At 44.7% G+C, this 22,558-nt stretch overlaps 1 long non-coding RNA gene and 1 pseudogene across 2 annotated transcripts in view; both read right to left on the bottom strand.

Annotated features, from left to right (window-relative positions):
• Positions 1–12,006: 12,006 nt before the first annotated feature.
• LOC130033572 (dnaJ homolog subfamily A member 1-like) lies at positions 12,007–13,839 on the bottom strand (annotated as a pseudogene).
• Positions 13,840–21,182: 7,343 nt separating this feature from the next.
• Positions 21,183–22,558, bottom strand: part of LOC130035762 (uncharacterized) — an 87,855-nt gene continuing 86,479 nt past the window's right edge. For both annotated transcript variants that reach the window (XR_008794259.1, XR_008794260.1), the window contains exon 7: positions 21,183–21,317. This is a non-coding gene — a long non-coding RNA (uncharacterized LOC130035762). The remainder of the gene's footprint in view (positions 21,318–22,558) is intronic.

Here is a 22,558-nt window from a genome sequence, read left to right as displayed (position 1 = left end):
CGTGCAAGGCAAATGCCCTACCCACTGTGCTATCACTCCAGCCCCATTGTTTTTATCATAAAATAAAAATACTAAAATATTTAATAAGAGGCAGGATGACCTTCTAAGAAAGATTGTGGGTGACCTACTGTATACCCAACATTGCTGTGATCAAACTGTATTATCTCCTTGTGGTTCCAGCCATAGTTCGGGAAGAGAGGGAAAGGAGCCCACAGCAAGGCTGAGTTTAAGTAGAAAAGACTTCTGTGGACCTTGCTAATGATTTTGTCCCGGACTGACATTCAATCCTAGCAGGGTGGAAAGTGGAGATGCTTCCAGAAGATTCCTCAACTTGCTCCAAATCTTGGGAATGGGAGAGGTTCGGATTTGAAGATCTGTGATTCCCAAATTCTGCTGATCTGGAGTGGCCAGCCCGTCCAGATTAGAGAAAATTGATGCACCCAAGACCAGGCCACTTTATCAGGTGTGTTCTAGTGCATTAATGGACATAGTGGTTGGAAGACTTAGAATCTGGACCTCACTGTAAGTTTGGCGGTCCTTACAAAGATAGCATCTGGTGAGAACGTATATAGGAATCCAGCATCAGAAAGCTAAAAATCTACAAGAGAAGAAGTGCCATATCCTCAGCACTTCCCAATCCAAGTCAGTATTATTATTTATAAAGAAAGGTCCTGAGACCTCTCCTACTATCTAGTGAACTGAGGTCTAAAATCCCTATATTACAGTCATCTTCCTTTCACTGCAATTCCATTCATTTAGGCAGCACGAGCCGAGGCTGGGTGAAGCTGGTGGGGACAGAACCAGTAGGAGTCTGAGTTGAAAACACTCTACTCCACCCTAGGATAAATGAAAGCTTTGCAAATACAGTGTGATGCTGGATTGTGGGAATGAACAATAAGGAGACAGCCAATATTATCTGCAACAAAGTCTACTGATGATTTAGCTTCTTGCATCTTAAACTATGGGCCATGGGGCCAAAGCAATAGTACAATGGGTAGGGCGCTTGCTTTGCATGTGGTCAACCTAGGTTTGATCCCTGGAATTACCCTGAGCCCTGCCAGGAATACCCCCTGAGCATTACCAGGTGTGGCCCCAAAAACAAAACAAACAAACAATCTTAGGCAATCAGTCATCTGCTGCTTTTAAGTATCCATCATGCCCTGACACTTTCAGTAAGGAGTCCTTTCAGCACAGGCTCCATATACAGGTATTGTTATAAGAGACTAACCCCAAATCCTCCTCTATATCTAGGATGGGGGCCTAGTAAGAAACCTGATATGGTATTGGTCAGCTCCTTAGAAATCATCCTCCAAAATCACCTCTCTCCAGACACACCTGGCACCTAACATTTCTCATTACAGAGTCCTTAAAGTTATTCAATATGGGAGCCAGGGAGATGGTACAGGGTTAGAGTTCATGCTTTGCATGTATCCAATGTGGGTTCAACCCCTGGCACCACATTGCCTGCTGAGCATCAAAGGATGCTACAACCCTGGAAGTCCATAAGAACTGCCCAGATGGTCCTGATGTTCCCCAGCACCACAGAACCCAAGAAGTACATCCATGGGCCTGGCACTGAACCAGTTTCCTAGTTGACCAAGTATCACCAGGAGTGACCCCAACACAACAAAAAGTTACTCGAGACATATCTAGAAAACTACAACGACCTAGGAGCCAGACAGGTAGCATGGCTAGATAATACAGCGGAAGGGCATTTCCCAGGCATCCCTGATGGTCCCCAGAGCCTACCAGAAGTGATCCCTGAGCACAGAGCCAGGAATAAGGCCTGAGCACCACTGGGTGTGGTCCAAAAAAACAGAAAAAGAAAAAAGACAAATACAAAGATCTCAACTCCAGATGGAGGGGGGAGGTTAGCGCAAAGTCACACAAGAACAAACCAGTGGTAGAGCTACGATTATAAGATGAAGGGTTTAGAGAGGATGATCAAGTAGAAAAGAAAAATGGGGTGGAGTAGAAGAGTTGAAACTATATTAAAATGGTGTTTTTATTTTATTTTTTAAACTGCAATGAAAATTTGGTGTGCGGGAGGTGGTTAGACTTGGTCAAGAAACTAATAAGAGAGTTGAGATGCTAAAAATCCTATTAAACATCCCTTAACTATCATTGCAACAAGAATAAACAACTAAGCACCAAGACCTTGGAAAATCAAGACAAGCTCTGGGCAGTAGGGGAACATCAAATTCAACCTCTCCCTTCAGGAATTTTTTCACAGGCAGGCAAACACCCCAAAGCTGAGCTGAGGAACATCCAGGGTAGTGAGGGGTTCAGGGAACTCCTGTTCTAATCCTCAGCGTTCTCTGAGGGTCCCCTCCAGGGAAGGTAGGTCCCTGGGCCAAGAGTGGCAGGGAGGAGGCATGTGAATCTCGGGCTGGACCATCATCACAGGATGCTGTCTCCCAGCTTCTTGTCATGTCATTTCCCCCTTCTCCTCTCGGGCTCCCTTTCCTCCTTGCCCCTCCCCTTGCTCTGTTTTGATTTGGTTAAAATAGAGGCAAACTCTAGTCTTTTCTATTTTTAATACCTAGTTATTACATAATCCACACCGTAATTGCTGACTTGAAAAACTACTGGCAACAGTAGAAAATCCCCAGAGTTTTAAACAGGAAAAGGATTATTATAGCACAAAAGCCTTTGGCAGTTTTACTGACTAGTAAACCGTCTGTAGGCGTCACTTGCCAGTGAAGTCACGTGGACCCTGGGAAACACTCCCCGCTCCTCGGCAAAGCAGACTGGGGGGAGGGACACTGCACAGCCTCCAGAGAAGGGCATTGTGGTGAGAGGAGGGAGGCACTGGGGCCTCAGAGTTGGGTGCTAGGAGACAGAGGGAGTTCAGATGACCCACCCCCACCCCCCACTGCTATCATTTAACTCCCTGCTGAACTTCCTACTGCCTCCAACACACTCCAGCGAAAGCTTGAGTGAGAGTGCAGTATCCCTATTAATACTAATGTTTTTGTTGTTTCCGTCATCGTCATCTTGGGGGCCTCATCTCTGTGCCATGAATGGAAACCAGCCCTTCACACATGCCAGAGTGGACTCTACCACTGAGGCACATTCTGACTGCTTTTTTTTTCTTTTGCTTTTAATTTTTTTGGGGGGTCACATCCGGCGATGCTTACTCTTAGCTCTGCACTCAGTAATTACTCCTGGCAGTGCTCAGGGGGCCATATGGGATGCTGGGAATCGAACCCAGGTCGGCTGTGTGCAAGGCAAACACCCTACCTACTGTGCTATCACTCCAGCCCCACATTCTGACTCCTAAATAGATGATTTTATAAAGACATGAGGGCACGGCTGACTGCTGGTTAATCACAGGGACCTGACCCAATCCTCTGGGGGGCTCTCTGCCTCAGGCCGACCACTGCACTATGGAATTCTCCAATAAAATGGGCCAACAAAAATATAAGAACTCGGGTGTGAGTACTTCACGACCAAGTCAAAATTCACTATCTTACTAAGGCAAGCTACCAAGAGTATCTCGCCCTCACAGCAAAGCCTGGCAAGCTACCTGTGATGTATTCAATATGCCAAACACAGTAACAACAAGTCTCACGATGGAGACGTTACTGGGCCCGCTCGAACAAATCGATGAACAATGGGAGGATCGTGACCGTGACCATGACTAAGACAAAGTGGGCTGAAGTGATAGCACAGAAGTAGGGCGTTTGCCTTGCAGGTGGCCAGCCCGGCCGACCCCGGTCTGATTCCTCTGCCCTCTGGAGAGTCTGGTAAGCTACTGAGAGTATCTCACCTGCACAGCAAAGCCTGGCAAGCTACCCACGATGTATTCAATATGCCAAACACAGTAACAAGTGTCACAATGGAGACGTTACTGGGCCTGCTCGAGCAAATTGATGAACAATGGGAGGACAGTGCTACAGTGCTAATAAGACAAAGTAGGCTGGCTTGGGGGCAGTGGCTTTTTGATTTTGCTGCTTCTGCCACAACTCTTACCCCAAGTAACAAAGAGGGTCGGTCCGATTTGGATAATTATGTGTGAAAACCCATTCAATGTTTAGAATCCCATACACTGAACTAGTTGCTGGGGGTGTAACTGTGAGCAAAATTACTGTCCTGGTGGAACTGCCAGGTGAGTAAGGGAGACATTAATCAAAATATGACATAAACGTATCATTACAAACCCTGATGAGGGGCTACCAGAGAAAAGTATAGGGCACGAGGGGCAGGTAGAACAGAGACCTGAGCGAGTCTGAGGGGTACTACAAGATTACACAAAGGAGTTCTGGAACTCTTAATTCAGGACCAGATCTTTCTTCTCTGCCCACCACCCTTCTTCCTCACTTCCTGAAGTTAATATTTACTGTTTCTTTTTTCTCCCTATGTTTGAGAATAATGCTAGGTTCTTTATAGGTCTGCTCTTGATTTATGTAACAAACTTATAATTCAGCACTTGAAGACAAAAGGATCTGTAAAGGAAGGCCAAACCACACTTTGTAATGATGATATACAATTCATGACATCAATGAAAAGTCTCCTGGACGCAGGTGTCAAAAATCCCCAACAAACCTTCATAAATTCTGCACTCTGGCAAAGCCACATGTCACTGCTCCAACCTGAGCACCGCGAGATAGTGCTGACCTCACCAGCCCTGCTAGAGAGAGAGAAAGAAAGTGGCTCTTCCAAGATGCCAAGTCTTCCCTAAGAATGTGTGCTGTGCAGTTGAAGACCACTGCTCTCCATTTCCCACAAAATTGGAATTACAGGGGCTAGAGAGATAGCACAGCAGGTAGAGCACTTGCCTTGCACGCTGCCGACCCGGGTTTGATTCCCAGCATCCATATGGTCCCCTGAGCACCGCCAGGAGTAATTCCTGAGTACATGAGCTAGGAGTAACCCCTGTGCATCGCTGGGTGTGACCCAAAAGGCAAATAAATAAATTAATAAATAAATATGGAATTACAGTAGGTGTTCGGACTATGCAGTGGGAGCAGGAAGACGCCCAGCAGGCTGGGGTGCCCCTGCTTTGGAAGTGGGAGGTCTGGGTTTGATCCCCAGCACCGTACCCTGTGCACAGCCAGAAGTGTTTCCCTACAATTAAAAAAATAAAAGCTACTAGGCAGTAGGTTCTGCCGTCAACTGGGTCTTCCTCCCTAGGGAATGAGCAGGAACATTTGTTCTGTAAGGCTAGGTTTACCCTCATGCCAGTCCAGTTCAGGAGACCTTGGCTATTTCACTTTCGGGTTCTCACATGAGCCTTACAATCTGCTTGCATACTTGCTCAAGGCAGTCTTAAGTCAAAGATTTTGTAAAAGATTTTTGCCTACGACAAAATGTGTCCTCAGTGCTACTGCGGCTTGAAAGGCTAGATCTCTCTGACTCCTGCCCAGTCCTTAGGACATATAAAAATAACAGGGAAGAGAATGGCAAGTCATGGTTGGAAAGCTTTGCTTCTCCTGTAGAGTCTGGACTGTAAGTGCTTCTACTGAGAGGGGAAAGGAGTATGGGGATAGTGCCGAGAGCATCCAGCACACACCTCCATAAAATCTGGAGTGCGGTGGGAACACCGTTCAACACTCTGTCGGTTACACAGCATGACAGCAATTGGATGTCTGTTGCAATAACCCTGTCCCCTTGGGCATATTTTTAGAACTGCTTGAATCCCCCATTCCAAATCCAGTAAGCCTTCCACAACTTACGCAAATTCCCATCAGTTAATGCTTGTAAGTCCCTTTGGCTCTGAGTCCTGCTGGACTTTTAATCTCACTCACAATTTGCCCCCTGAACCCAGACTCTTCCTCCACTCTGCGCTGTCCCAAAGGTGGGGCTTAGCTCCCTTTGTCCATGCTTTACCAAAAAAGAAAAAAAAAAAAAATATATATATATATATATATACATACGGTTACGGTCACAGTCCTCCCGTTGTTCATCGGTTTGCTCGAGCGGGCCCAGTAACGTCTACATCGTGAGACTTGTTACTGTGTTTGGCATACTGAATACGTCACGGGTAGCTTGCCAGGCTCTGCCGTGCGGGCAAGATACTCTCGGTAGCTTGCCGGGCTCTCTGAGAGGGCAGAGGAATCGAACTTGGGTCGGCCATATTGGCTGCGTGCAAGGCAAACGCCCTACCGCTATGCTATCATTCCAGCATACAATACACACACACTCACTCAAGGACAGGAGGCATGGGGCTCAGAAACAGAGCACTTGTCTTGCTTGTGTGAGGCCCTGGACTCAATCCCCAGCAGCAGAAACAAAATCAAATAAACAAAACATCCCACGGTGTTCATCCTAACATTCCTGGAAATACAGAGAGGGGTTTTATATTACCTTGTTGCTTGGCTCTTTTACTTTCTTCAGATTCCGCTCACACGTGGGAGGGAACCTCTCCTTCCTTCAGGAAACTAAATCGCCCCTTTTCTTGTGGGTGCTCGAGACTACTCTCCTGGCAGTGCTCAGGATTGCTCCAACTGGTGCTGGGGACCATGCTGTGCCCAGGATCACAACTGGGGCTTGTTCCCTAGCCCTTGGAGCCAACTTGACTCCCTTATAGTATTCATACCAACTCAGCTCTCAGCTGCTTCCCCTGGAAACCCAGTATGCCCTAAGTAGAGTCAGTCCTACTACAAATCACTCATTCCAGATTCCAACCCTGATTAACACTCAGGAAAACCACTACGGAATGACGAAGTAAACTGATTTCTTCCTCTACAGATATGAATTATTCCACTCCTTTTTTTAACCCCTTGGTTTCTGGAACAACCAAGAGGTGCTCAGGGCTTATTCCTGGCTCTGTGCACAAGGATCACTCCCCACCATGCTCAGAGATCACACCAGGGTCAGCCACATGCAGAGAAGTATCTTAACCTCTGTACCATCCCTCTGGCCCAAACTCCTCTTTTTCTTTTTTCTTCTTTTTTTTTTGTGGGGGTTTGAGGGAGGGCAAACCCTGTGGTGCTCAGGGAATACTCCTAGGTCAATGCTCAAGAGATCAGTTCCTGTGAGTGTTTAAGGAAGCATGCAATGCTGAAGATCAACTTAAGGCCTTCTTGCATGCAAAGCATAACCTCAAGCCCACATAACCTCCAATCCCACTCCTCTTTAGAAACACAACCAGCTGCAGTCAGTTTGATTTAAAATAAATTCCTAGACAATGGTGGAGGGAAAGTAACAGTGGAAGTGGGACTGGTGCTGGAATATAAATGCCTGTAACAAATTATGATGAACAGCTTTATAAACCACAGTGTTTAAATATTAAAGTGATAAAAAAATAAAATAAATTCCTTGGGGCCAGAGATAGTACAGAAGTTAAGACACTTGCCATGCATGTAGCTGACCCAGATTCAATCCCGAGCTCTGTATATGGTTCCCTGAGCATTTCCAGAAGTAACCCCTAAGGAAAGGGCCAAGAACAAGAAAAATCCTATCACACACACACACGCGCGCGCGCGTGCACACACACACACACACACACACACACACACACACACACACACACACTAGAAATCCTCCAGCGAGGAGAAAGCACACTGTCAAAAATTTCCATAGACCCACACTGAGATGATAAAGGGAAAGCAACGCTTTTGTCCAAAGGCATTGCCGTCTAAATGATGCATGAGGGAGAAGGATATGGTACTTGTCTTGCATGTAGCCAAACCTAGTTTGACTCCAGCACTGCATATGGTCTCCTGAGCACTGCTAGGCATGACCCTTGAGCACAGAGCCAGGAGTAACTCCTGAGAACTGCGAGGTGTGACCCAAATCCCATCCCCAAAATATGATAAAAGGCTGGCCCTAGGGAAATAGTTCAGAGGGCTGGCCCACATATTTTACATACAGGAGCGCAGTATTGACTGCATGGTCCCCCCAGCTTACCGATGAGAATACTATACCTTAGGGGATGTATGGGCTGGAGCGATAGCATAGCGGTAGGGCATTTGCCTTGCTCGCAGCCAGCCTGGCCGAGCCGGGTTCGATTCCTCTGCCCCTCTCAGAGAGCCTGGCAAGCTACCAAGAGTATCTCGCCCGCAGTATCTCACCCGCACGGCAAAGCCTGGCAAGCTACCCGTGATGTATTCAATATGCCAAACACAGTAACAAGTCTCAAAATGGAGACGTTACTGGGCCCTCTTGAGCAAATTGATGAACAACGGGAGGACAGTGACAGTGACAGGGGATGTATGCCCCCTCCTCAAGATTTTTTTAAAAGGGGCTAGCTCCTTATGCTACTGTATGATGGAGTTCCTGTTATTTCTATGATGGAGCTCTAGAGCCTCAAAACCAATAGCTAGGGAGATTGGAAAAATAGTGCAGGAGCTATGGCGCTTGCCTTGCACGTAGCTGACTCAGTTCAATTCCTGGCACCATATAGGGTCCCCTGAGCACTGCCAGGAGTAAGCCCTGATCTCTGCTAGGTGTGCCTCCACCCCCAAAAAATATTAAAGGTCTATGAGATAGGGCTGGAATATATGCTTTTCCTGTAGGAGGCCTGAATTCTTTGATCTCCTACACCATGGGCCTGAGAGCACAGCCAGGAGTGACCTGACAACAGGGCCAGGAATATCCCCCAGAGAACCATACGGTGTGTCCCCCAAACAAAAGCAAAATCTGGTCAAATAGGCAAAATAAATAAACAAGTGCTTCTTTATACTTAAGTTGACAGAGGCTTAAGTCCAAGATTAAAACTGATTGAGGGGCTTCTCTAGAGTCTCAAAGATTAGATGAGCGCTAAATTCTGTCTTCCGGACCACTCAGGGCCTTCTCTCCTCTTTCTGAAGAGAAGGAGCAAGCAAGGCTCCAAGATCCATTCCTCCGCTGCAAGCAAGAGTAGACAGGCTCTGCAAGCCTGGAAGTAACAGAAAGGCACAAATCTTGGAGAAGAACATTTCTGGGGACTGGAGAGATACAACACAGGGTAGGTTGCTTTCCTTGCATGAGGGCTGACCCTCATGGGTCATAAAAATGTATGTGTTTGGTTTCGATCTTTGGTTTCGCACCACACAGCCCAGCCAGGAGTGAACCCTGAACAGAGCTAGGAGTAAGCCTTGAGTATAGCCAGGTGTGACCCAAACCCCCTGAAAAAAAAAATTCCCATGTTTTGAATTCCTTTGTTCATCACACCGAGAGTACTAATGCAGGAACCACAGCCCAGCAACCTCCCTCAGGAAATCCTTTACCTCCTCCCAAGGAAAGGGGAGAAGACGCTATCTACTTCTGAGATACTAAGAATTATAGTACCAGATTAAACAAATAGAGAGAAAGAAGGGGAATACAAAAAAGAAATCCTGTAAGTGGAAGACAAAAGTTGACCATAATCCAAATCGAATAGGAATTGTTTGAGGGTCACATCTGACTGTTTTCAGAGCTTACTCCTGGTTCTGTGCTCAGAGACCACTCCTGGTAGGGCTTGAGGGACTGTATGTGAAACCAGGGATCGAACTTAGGCCAGCTGCATGCAAAGAAAGAAGCCCTATCTGCTGTACTGCATCTCCAACCTATAAAAGATAAACGGTGAGGTCATGCATGTCCTTACGAAAGACAAACGGTAAATAATTTTTCTCGGGGTTGGAGCAATAGCACAGCAGGTAGGGCACGCGGCCCTACCTTTTTGCCTTGCACGCGGCCAACCCGGGTTCGATTCCCAGCATCCCATATGGTCCCCAAGCACTGCCAGGAGTGATTCCTGAGTGCAGAGCCAGGAATAACCCCCAAGCATCGGCTGGGTGTGACCAAAAAAAAAGCAAAAATAATAATAATAACTCATTATCAATACCCATCAGGTAAGGGGTTAATATCCAGGATATACAAGACCTTAGTTGTGGAGCAGGGCAACAGGCACTGTAGCAGAAAAAACACGACTCTTGCAAAGCAGCCCTGAAGTGAAACCTCGCAAGTGGGAGACACTTGGCAAAGTCAGCAAAACAGGGAGCCTGCATCATGTGTCCAGTCTTGAGCTTCATTCGACCCCCTAGTCACGTACATCTAAAATGCAGAAACTCTCATATACGTCTTTAGCAAGTCATTCTAACCACAACATATAGACTTGACGGGGATTGGACTGGGGACAAAGCAGAAAGGAAAAAGTGATAGACCAATAGTATTAAGCTCTATGTGACTGGACCTCCTGTAAGCCAAGACCCTCTATAAAAATGCCTGTATTTGGCAATAGAATGAGCTGTACTCAACTGCTCCCAGGGGGTGGAGGGTGTCTCTGTGCACTCGTTTTCCTTCACCCCACACCCAGGCTCCTGCCCAGACTCAGTGCACATGTCCGGGCATGTTGGGGATAACTGTTCCCTAACAATTAGTAGAACTGTGCAAGATTAAAAAAAGCCTTCAACCCCATCAAAAAAATGGGGAAAAGAAATGAACAGAAATGTCCTCAAAAAAGAAATACAAATGGCCAAAAGACACATGAAAAAATGCTTTACATCACTAATCATCAGGGAGATGCAAATCAAAACAACGAGATATCATCTCACAACACAGACAATGGCACACATCAAAAACAAGAACAACCAGTGCTGGTGTGGATGTGGTGAGAAAGGGATTCTCTTTCATTGTTGGTGGGAATGCTGACTGGTCCAGCCTTCCTGGAAAAATATGTGGGCATTCCTCAAAAAAACTAGAAATTGAGGGGCTGGAGCAATAGCACAGCAGGTAGGGCGTTTGCCTTGCATGCGGCCAACCCAGGTTCAATTCCCAGCATCCCATATGGTCCCCTGAGCACTGCCAGGGGTGATTCCTGAGTGCAGAGCCAGGAGTAACCCCTGTGCATCACCGGGTGTGACCCAAAAAGCAAAAAAAAAAAACAAAAAACAAAAAACAAGAAATTGAGCTTCCATACGATCCAACCCAGTAATACCACTTCTGGAAATATATCCTCGGGGTACAAAAAAGCACAGCAGAAATAACATCTGCAACTGTATGTTCACTGCAGCACTGTTCACAATAGCCAGAATCTGGAAACAACCCAAGTGCCTGAGAACAGATGACTGGTTAACGAAACTTTGGTACATCTACACAATGGAATACTATGCAGCTGGTAGGAAAGATGAAGTCATAAAATTTGCTTATAATTGAATGAACATGGAGCGTATCATGCTAAGTGAAATGAGTCAGAAAAAGAGGGACAGACATAGAATGACTGCACTCATTTGTGGAATATAAAATATGAGCCTAACACCCAAGGTCAGTAGAGACAAGGACCAGGAAGATTGCTTCAAGGTTGGAAGCCTGCCTCATGAGCTGGGGAAGAAGGCAGTTGGGATAAAGAAGGGATCATTAAGTCAATGATGGTTGGAAAGATCTCTTGGGAGGGGAAATATGTGCTGAAAGTAGATAAAGGATCAAATACGATGGCCTCTCAGTATCTGTATTACAAATCATAATGCCCAGAAGCAGAGAGAGAATAAGAAGAAAATTGTTTGCCATAGAGGCAGGGTGGGGGTGAGGGTGGCAGGAGGGATATTGGAGACATTGGTGTTGGAAAATGTACACTGGTGGAGGGATAGGTGTTTGATCATTTTATGATTGAAACTCAATCATCAAAGCTTTGTAACTGTATCTCACTATGATTCAATAATAAATAAGTAAATAAGTACCCCCCCCAAAAAAGAAAATAAAAGACAAACGCAGAGGTCATGCATGTGCGCAAGTGTCAACTACTATTTCATTGATTTGAGGCCCTGTATTCCTTCCTTGGCATCCTTCCCTCACCAAAAAAAAAAAAAAAAAGCAACTATCTATTCTTATTTTTTACTTCACTGATACAGCTTCAGTGTTTTCATGGCCACAGAGTATAATTTATACAGGGATATTTACACTGAAATGAACAGTAAAATAGTTTTCTTGCCTAAAAATGATCAAGAATATGCCTTTTCTGGCAAGGAAGTTGCATTTAGGTCACAATCAGTGGTACCCAGGGATCACTTCTGGTGGTGCTCAGGAGACCACATGCAGTTTTGAGGATTAATCCAGGTTCTGCTGCACGCAAGGAAGCTGCCTTAACTTTTATTTTTATTTTTGAGCTTTCATATTTCAGTTTATTCTTCATTTAACTTTTAAAACACTACTATAGTTGAATATTAAAACAAAACCATTGCAAGTAGTGAGTATATTACTGATAGTCCTTCACTCATTCACTATTGCACATGAAATGCCAGCAGTGTGTAACTCACTGGCCCCATTAAGAGGTCTGACACTGAACACCACCCCTAGGATGGTGCTCATCATCTTCATAAGCGTCTCCATTGTAATGGCTCCATCTTTCCTGATTTGGATCAAAGTCCACCAATTCTACCTGATCCATTTCATCAGTCTCTTCTACTTCCTTCTCTTAGGAAGGAGTTTTTCCAGCAAGGAGAGTTTATCAGGAGAGAGAAAGCCATTCTCAGGACAGTTTACCTTAAACTCAATGATTAGGCGACCCTTCTCATATGGTCTATGGCAAATCGTGCCTTCATTCAGCACACACTTGCTATCACCATGCTTCACAATCTGACCTGGACGAGAAGTGATTACTATAGTTTGGTTGTCAAGAGTAGATATTGGCTTTTGGAAGCCACGCAATGCTTCAACCAACTGTATGTTCCTACACATGAAAAGGTCTCCTCGCCTAGTGAAAACAGCATGGTCCTTCTGATCCAAAACAAGGATAATGTCTCCTGGCTCCAGTCCTGGTTCTTGGTCTCCTTCACCGTGGAATGTTATCTTCTGGCCATCTTTCATGCCTTTGTCAATGTGAACTTCCAGAATCTTCTTCTCTCGGACTATCTTTCTTCCACTGCAGCTTTTACATCTGTCCTTAGGACTGATCCATTCCCCATGGCCCTGGCATTCCATGCACACAGACTGAATTTGCTGGACCATTCCAGGCCCGATCTGATGAATTCGTATTTGCATTCCAGTACCTCGGCAATTGGGACAGCACTCTACTGCTCCTTTCTTACCACCGCAGCCTTCACATTTGTCACAGATCACATTCTTCTGCAGGGCTAGCTTTCTTGTTGCACCATTATATAAATCTTCTAAGATTACAGAGAGTTGATGCACAACAGTTTTACCTCTCCTTTCTTTCTGCATCCTTCCTCCTCCTCCAAAAAACATATCAAAGATGTCCAATACATACCGGGAGGTTTACTCCATGGCTTGGAGGCCAGCCGCACACTCTAGGGGTAAAGGCAGCTCAGACAGAGAAGGGAGCACCAAATAAAGGGTGTTGGGAAGATTCGCCCAAGATGGGAGATGCATGCTGAACGTAGACTATAGACCAAACATGATTGCCACTCAATTCCTCTTTTGCAAACCACAGCACCCAAAAGGAGAGCGAGAACAAAAGGGAATGCCCTGCCACAGAGGTAGGGTGGGATGGGGGAATGGGGGGGTGGGAGGGATACTGGGATTAGTGGTGGTGGGGAATGGGCACTGGTGGAGGAATGGGTACTCAATCATTGTATAACTGAAACCCAAGCACAAAAATTTGTAAGTCTACAACTGTACCTCATGGTGTTTTACTAATAAAAAAATTTTTTTTAAATATATAAAAAAAAAGAATGTCCATAGGGGATCCGAACCCCCACCTGCTCCACCTTCTTTTATTGCTTGTTCTCCTCCTTTGTCATATAAATCCCTTTTCTTTGCATCAGTGAGCACTTCATAAGCTTGAGAAATCTGTTTAAACTTCTCTCCTTCTTATCTGGGTGGTACTTCAAGGCCAGTTTCCGGTAAGCCTTTTTCAATTCTTCCTGGGTGGCATTGGGTTTGACTCCCAAAACATCATAGTAAGTGGCTTCTTTCACCATTTTCTATAGCCGGAGAGCGGGGCCGAGGCCGGTGTTGGCGCGGGGTGGAAGTGTGGAGGTGGGGGTTTCGAAGCAGCATTGACTGTTCGCGTGGCTCGGGCAGTCGTGGCTCCTCCTCCGCCTCTTTTCCCCAGCGGGCATTCTGGAAAGTTCCCAAGCTGCCTTAATTCTTGTACTACTTCTCTGGTCACAGGAAAAGCATTTCTTTAGATGAAAGTCTTCCTGCTATGGCTATTTGTTATTTTTGCCTATCTTCTATTGGATCTGTTGTCAAATCCTTGAATCCTGTTGTCAAATCCTATATATTATAAATATTAATCCATTATCTACGATATAGTTTGCAAAGAGCTGCAGTGATAGCACAGCAGGTAGGGCATTTGCCTTGCATGCAGCTTAACTGGGTTCAATTACTCTGTCCCTCTCGAAGAGCCTGGCAAGCTACCAAGAGCATCCCGCCCACATGGCAGAGCCTGGCAAGCTCCCTGTGGCATATTTGATATACCAAAAACAGTAACAACAAGTCTCACAATGGAGACATTACTGGTGTCCACTCGAGCATTGATGAACAACAGGAGGACAGTGCTACAGTGCTATATTTTGCAAAAAAATTCTTCAATCCTATGGGCTGTCTTAAAAATTTATGAAATCTTCCAGATAGAAGTTACTCTTTTTACTCATAAATAAATCTCAGAAAAGATCAACCAGTCGCAAAATCTCCCAGAATCTTGCTCCTGACTGAGATATCCAGGGCACCCTGGAGGGGAGTAGGCCAACACCTGCTCAAATAGACCCCTGGCAGCCACTTGGTCCCACATTCCAATGTCAATGCCATGCCTTTGGTCAGACCCCACCAGCTCACAGAGAAACAAACCTGCCCAGAAATCAGGTACGCTTTCTCAGAGTCGGGATAGGCTACCTCCTGTACTTCTGGTATCACCTCCTTGTACTTCCAGAAGTCTCAGTAGCCACATCCAGACCCAAAGTCCCAACTCCAGCTGTTCTGCACAATTAAATATTCTGAGTTTTCTGGAGTGCACGAACATATCCGAACTCTACAACACTGATAATACAGTAGTAACACACCAAACTGGATGTGATGTAGAGCAGAAGTCAACCAATATAATAGAAACATTAACACAGAGGTCTTAACTTGTAACATCCTGGTAATCCCTCACACAAGGTCTTATTGTCTCCATGTTGAAATATAGCAATTTACACTAGTTTTCTCCCAAAGAAATACCTTTAAATCATTACCTTAGCAATTTATTGGTAACTAGCATTGTAAAACAAATTATCGTGGGCCTGCTATAGGGATAGGCTTGAGGGATGGCTGAAAAATTGGAGACAATGGTGGAGGGAAGTGGTGGTGGAATTGGTGTGGAGTATTGAATGCCTGTAATAAATCATCACGAGCAACTTTGTAAACTACAGTGTTTTAATAATGTGCAGAGGGAATTTTTTTTTTACATATGCGGTGCCTTACCTATTTCACGTAAACTCCAAAATAGATCAGCACAGAATTTTTTTAAGTTTATTAATGACAGGTAAAACATGACTATTACCATAAGATCCAAGAAAAAAAATGCAGTGCAATATATTTGATTTCAGAGTTGAAAATTTACTTATGTAAATAAGAATAGGCATTTTATTATATTGTATTAAATGGCCTTCATTTTCTTATTTACATAGGTGAAAATCATATAGCAATCACAAACTGGCTCTGTTTTATTTTCTGAGCATTCTATTTGCCATTTCTTCAAGTTTTGTTGGAACAGGCAATATAAAGTCAATTTGTTATGTGAGTAAGGGGGCAGATTGGGATTGGGAGGGAAACTGGGGACATTTCACACTTGCAGTGTTAGTACTAAATGACGGAAACAACTGTATTAGGAACAACTTTGTAAGTCAGGGTTTTAATACAAGTTTTAAAAAACAAGTTACTCCTTTTGCCTCTTGGTGGGGATGTGGGGGTTGGGGGCAAACCCAGTGGTAATCAGGGCTTACTCCTGGCTCTGTAACTCAAGAATCACTGCTGGTGGAGCTTGAGGAGACCATACTGGGGTTTGCATTTTGAGTTGTATTTTGTTTGATTTCTTTTGGGGGGCAAGGGGAGGGGACACACACCTGGCAGTGCTCAAGGGCAACTCCTGACTCTATATTCTGGGATCTCTCCTGGCAGTGCTCAGGAGAACATAAAGGGTGCCAAAAATCAAACTGGGTCAGCTGTGTGCAAGGCAAATGCCCTACCAGCTGTACTATTGCTCCGGCCCTTTGGGGGACCATATTCATGCCAGGAACCAAACCCAGATAGGCTGCATGCAAGGCAAGTACCTGATGCACTTTACATTTCTCCGGACCCAGAAATCACTTTTCTATGACAAAAACCAATTTTAAAGAATTGAGAAAGTACTTTCATAGGAGAAGCACCATCTCCTCATCTTTCATCTATACCCCACGCCTGTATCACCTTTTCTGTTGGGGGCCACAAAACCTTGCTGGGGTGATTATTAGATAATATTCACATGTGTTTCTATAGTCAGGGTGGTAGTGTAATAAATGGATCAATCCAGGAAGGGTCAGAATTGTAAAGATCTCATTTAAGTTGTTTGGCAGTTTCTTTTTTTCTGTCACTTTTTTCTAAGTCAAACAGTGCTCAGGGGCTTCTCCCAGTACTCAGGGGATCATATGAGTTTACTGAGAATGAAAACTGGACCTCCCCATGCAAAGCACATAATTATCCAGTGAAGCTTTACCTCTGCTCATGGAGCTTCTTTCTCAAATGTTTGGATTGATGTTGGTAACAATGTGAAAGGGTATCCGAACCATTAAAAATACAAAATGTTTTTTTGTTTGTTTTCGGGCCACACCTGGCAGTATTCAGGGGTTATTCCTTGCAATGAGTGGAGGACCATATGAGATGCCGAGGATCAAACCTGGGTGGACTGCATGCAAGGCAAGCTCCCTACCCTCTTACTATGGCTCTGGTTCCTGAAAAGCAGCTTTTTAAGCAACAATCTTACTATTTCTAGACTCAAACTAAATAGACTCTCAAGGACTATTTGCTGTCAGCAAAGATTGGGGAGGGGGGGGGACCCTCCAGACCCCATAGGAATTAAAAAGCTCAAGAATATTTAATGACTCGAGTTTTTTTTTTTTTGGGCCACACACTCGGCAGTGGGCTGGAGTGATAGCACAACTGGTAGGGCGTTTGCCTTGCACGCAGGCGACCCAGCTTCAATTCCTCCACCCTTCTTGGAGAGACGAGACCAGCAAGCGACCGAGAGTATCCCACCCACACGCAGAGCCTGGCAAGCTCCCTATGCATATTCGATATGCCAAAAACAGTAACAAGTCTCACGATGGAGATATTACTGGTGCCGGCTTGAGCAAATCGATGAACAATGGGGAGGACAGTGCTACAGTGCTACACTCGGCAGTGTACAGGGGTTACCCCTGGCTATGCACTCAGGAATTACTCCTGGTGGTGCTCGGGGGACTGTATGGGATGCTGGGAATCAAACCAGGGTCAGACATGTGAAAGGCCGCACTATCATTCCAGCCCTGACTCCTTGAGTTTTAAGCAAGAAACCCTTACGAATGTTCCTTTCAGTCTCTCACAGATTAACAATGGCACGATATAATCCAATCCTAAATAGTATTTTTAAAAAACAAAAAAAAGAAAAGTGAAGTAGAATTTTGCTCTAAGACTACTAAGGCCCTGTCCTCACAAACTGAGCCTAGAGGATCAGTATGTTGACCAATTTCCTTGGGATGAGCAGATCAAAGAGTGGGAGCCTGTCAGAAGTCCTGGGTTTCAGGGCTGGAGCAATAGTATAGCAGGTAGGGGGTGCTTGCCTTGCACATGGTCAACCTGGGTTTAATCTCCAGCACCACATACGGTCCCCCAAGCCTGCCAGGAGTGATACTGAGTTGCAGAGATAGGAGTAAACCCTGAGCCCTGCAGGGCACGGCCTCCCCCAAAAAGTTCTGGGTTTGATGCCCAGCACCACACACACCACTTGGTCTTGGAGTACTGGCAAGTGTGGGCCGAAAAGGGAAAAAAGAGAAAAGAATCTTTTTCTTTTGGCAGACAGCACAGAAAGGAGGCCTCAAAGATGGTTCTGGCCTCCTGCCCTCAGAGAAACCTGACCCTCCTTGAGGTATTTGGCATCCAGAAACAAAGGTTTTGCCAAAATTCATTCTTTTGTACCAAGCAGTACCAAGAGGGAAAATAATGGAAAAAAAAATTCCTAAACCTTACCAGTAACAAAACAAAAAGATGTGGGCAGTACAGTCCACTCTGGGAAAGACTCTTCTAGAAAATCATTTCTAACACTAACTGGATTTTTAGTACTGAGATCACCTATCCTTTACCTCTGACCCCTGCCATTGACACAAGAGCGCCTAAAAACCTCGCCACAATCTCCCCACCCCGCCTGCTCCTAGAAAATGACTCCAACAGTCTTTCTAAAATCTTACCAAATCCTCCTCAAGCCCATCATCTTTCTCACCCTTATCGAAATGAGACCTGAAAGCATTCAAAGAGCACTTGTAAAAGGCAGGAATGCCATAAATTGTGGTGCTAGTGGTGTTGAAGTATCGAAGTGGTAGCTTCATCCTCTGTTCAGTTCTGCTTTTATCTCTGCAGAGTTACTAAAGGTATAGTACAATTTTTTTCTTCAATTTTTTGACCAGGGTCCTGCTCAAAATTTTAAATATGAGGTCAGAGAGAGAGAGAACAGCAGTTAGGGCACTTGCCTTGAATTCAGCAAGCCCAGGTTCAATTCCTGACACTCCATATGTTTCATGAGCACAAAGACAAGAGTAACCCCTAAGCATTGCCAGGTATAGCCCAAACAAAAAATTTTCAGACACCTAAATATTTTCCTTTTCATCATTACCTCTGACCAGATTATAAACAAGATTTTTTTCTCCTCCTCCTCCTCCTCTTCCTTCTTTTGGGGGAAAAGGGGTCTTGGGCCATAGGTAGTGCTCAGGTGTTATTCCTGGCTGCCTCCAGTAGGGTTTGGGGTATCATACGTGATACTGGAGATTGGACCAGGGTCAGCCACATGCAAGATATGTGCCTTAAACCTTGCTCTATGTCTATGCTCTAAAGTGTTCTTTAAGACAAACAAATGTTCAAATCTTTCCAAATTCTCTAAAGAATAAAAAGTTAGAAAAAGGGGTTGCGGCAATAGTTCAGGGGTCAGGGGCACCTAACTTGCATGTGCAGGGGCTTAAACTCACTAGATTTTGTTCCCCTTCCACCCAACTCCCATCCTGCACTACTTTGTGCATTCTTCTCTGTTGCTTTTGTCTTTGGGTCACTCCTGACAATGGTTAGAACTTATTCCTGGCTCTGACTCAGAGATCCACTCCTGGCAATGCTTGAGGAACCATATGAGATGCCAGACATCAAATCCAGACCAGCTACATGCAAGGAAAGAACCTTAATTCTGCACTAGCTCTCCCCATGCGTGGTATATTCTTGAAGACCGCCCCCCAGCACCACTGGGCATTAGAATAGAATTGTTAAACCCAGCTGAGTGGCCTCCCAGCCACCTGAGAAAAGCGTGGAAGTTCAAAATAATAATAATAATAATAATAAATAAACTAGAAACAATTTCTCCTTTGAGTTCTAAAGCACTAGTCCACACCCTATCACTATATTCCATTATCACCAACAGTTTATTTAATAAACAGTATATTTAATAAATGAATGTACTTTACAAACTCCTATTCCAAACAGATAATTCTAAAATCCTGAGTACAGTGGGTAGGCTGCTTGCCTTGTATGTGGCCTACTCAGGTTTGATCCCTGGCATCCCATGTGATACTCAGAACACCACTAGGGGTAATTCCTGAGTACAGAGCCAGAAGTAACCCTGGAGCAATGTCAGGTATGGCCCAGAAAAACAAAAAACAAACAGATAATTCTAATTACAAATCAACCTAATGAATAAAGAACCTAAAACCACCCTAAAGAACCACCGTTGACATTTTGCTAACTTTATACTAGGGCTTTTTTTTTTTGGCATAATTAACAAAGTTGTATTTGGTCATTCACATCCTTTAAGTTTTGCTCATTTCTTTTATCATAGTTTTTTTTTAAATTATTTTTATAAAGTTGTTCACAGTGATTTATTACATTCAGTACTCCAACTCCAATCCCACCAACAATATTTCCAATTTCCCAACCACCACCCATGCCTGCCCCAATAGCAGGCCCTAAATAATTTATTTTGTACTGCTTGTTCTGATTAATTCACTAAAAATGATCAAAAAAGATTTTCTTGGAAGAAGGTGTGTAAATATTGTTCTATCTCACCCTGGAGTCATTAAGCCCTTATACATGAAATTAGTAACATGTGGTTTCAAGTTAAGCATTGTGTTATTAAAATAAAGTAAGTAAAGGCCCTCCCGTTGATCATCGATTTGCTTGAGCGGGCCCAGTAACGTCTTCCATTGGAGACTTTGTTGTTACTGTGTTTGGCATATCGAATACGTCACGGGGAGCTTGCCAGGCTCTGCCGTGCAGGCGAGATACTCTCGGTAGCTTGCTGGGCTCTCCGAAAGGGGCGGAGGAATCGAACTCGGGTCAGCCATGTTGGCTGCATGCAAGGCAAACGCCCTACCGTTGTGCTATCGCTCCAGCCCCTATTTTCTTCATCGAGATTGGTTGCCTTCTACTTTACATCCCATCCAATCTGGTGTGCTACTCCTGGTAAATCTGTGGTGTAGAATATAATATGTTGCTCCAGAAATTCTAAAATTTTGAATAAGCTGATACAACTGGAGTTAAATTTTTAACTGGATGGTTACCTTGGGGTCCAGAAGCATCCCTGCAGCCCCCTCTTCTCTTTCAAGATTTAGTTATGAGTCAATCTATGTTTTGTTTTATGGTCACATCCAACAAATGCTCATGGATCATTCCTAGGGATGCTTGGAGGGCCATCTGCAGTTCCGGGGATCAAAATAGAACTGACTGCATGCAAGGCAAGTGCTTGTTCTGTCTCTCGGACCCTTTACTTATTTTAATGTCCTGTGAAAAGTCTCAAATACTGAGGCATTACTATGTTGTTTGGCTTTAGTGTGGAAAAGTAAGGTAAAAGTTTCATGAACTGTCCAGTCTGAGCGATGTGAGAAGGGCATTCCTAGAGAAAAAACCATTTGCCTGAAAAATACCCTGAGAGATGCTCCTCTAGGAAAGACTACGACTTCCTCGGTTGCTGCTCCCTTCTGCTTCAGGGCTTTTCACACAATTCAAGAGTTACCTCCCCTCAGCACAGGCAGGGCCTTACGCTTGCTAAACCTCTCAAACTGTGCTCATTTCTGTCCAAAACAATCTAGAAAATCTGAAATGTTTGTTTTCTTGATGCAAATAATTGAACATTACAGTGTGAATAAAAAATTTTATTTTGAAAAGCAGGTACAATACTGAAACTTGGTGGAAGGGCAGAAGGATATGGCTTGGAAGTATTGCGTATATCTTTGCATATGTCTTGTGTGCAGGGGTCCCTGGCTTCGAGTCCTCTCACTGCAAATGAAAAAAAAAAAAAGAAACTCAGTGGTAATCCTTTATGTTAAGTCCCCCAATCACTTCCAGTATAGTTGACAGTTCACCTCCAAGAAACCATTAGCTGTCCAAAGGCAAGACAATGGCAATGACAATGGCAAAACCAACATCAGGATGTTTCTGCCTCTATGATCCCTCTGAAGAAGAGTCCTGAATCCAGGACTAGAGAGACAGCGCAGAGAGTAGAGCACTTGCCTTGCATGCAGCTGACCAGGTTCAATTCCCAGTACCCCAAACAGAATCCTTAATCCTCATCCAGGCAGAACTATGGACCTGGAGGATTGTGCTAAGAGTATAAAGGTAGTTACGAATGAAAGCCAGAAAATACAGGGCAGAGCCAGGTGATAGGCCCCAAGTCTCTCTGAAGCTCTCATGCAAGTTTTAATTTCCAGCCACACTAAAACTCATTAGAAGTACATGGCCAGGGTGTAGAGCCAGGCTAGTAAGTTAAAGTCTTCTAAGAGCCAGAAATAATACTGATTTTGAATCCAAGCAAGCAAAGAGGAATGGTGGTAAAGAACAACTTAAAAAGTAAATACTCCGGGCTGGAGCAATAGCCCAGCGGGTAGGGCGTTTGCCTTGCACGCAGCCGACCTGGGCTCGGTTCCCAGCATCCCATATGGTCCCCCGAGCACCGCCAGGAGTGATTCCTGAGTGCAAAGCCAGGAGTAACCCCTGAGCATCGCCGGGTGTGACCAAAAAAGGAAAAAAAAAAAAGGTAAATACTCTTTCGGGGGCTGGAGAGATAGCACACACACACACACACACACACACACACACACACACACACACACACACAAAAGTAAATACTCTTTGGGTAAAATCCACATAGGAAATCTCCTTTCACCTCCTCTGTTGCCCCAAAGATTTTTTCAGTGATCTTTTGCTACCTACCCACCCTCTGCCTCACCCTCAGGTGTCCAGGACTATACCCATAATTTTACCCATGTAAGTCTCTACCATTGAGCTGTATCTCCTGATAGTTTTGTTTGGTTTTACACCGTACCTGGCTATGCTCAGGATTTAATCCTGGCTCTGTGTTCATGGGTCACTCCTGATGGTTTTCAGGGAACCGTATGTGGTGCTGGGAATCAAATAAGTCAGTCGCATGCAAGACAAGCATCTTAATCCCCGTCCTCTCTATCCATACCCCATTAGGCATTAATAATTTTAGGAACTATGAGAAGAGTCTGCTGTG

This window comes from Sorex fumeus, unplaced genomic scaffold (assembly GCF_029834395.1).
Source record: "Sorex fumeus unplaced genomic scaffold, SorFum_2.1 ptg000006l, whole genome shotgun sequence".
Taxonomy (NCBI): domain Eukaryota; kingdom Metazoa; phylum Chordata; class Mammalia; order Eulipotyphla; family Soricidae; genus Sorex; species Sorex fumeus.
Note: the sequence above shows the minus strand (reverse complement) of the source record. Positions and strands in the feature narration are given on the sequence as shown.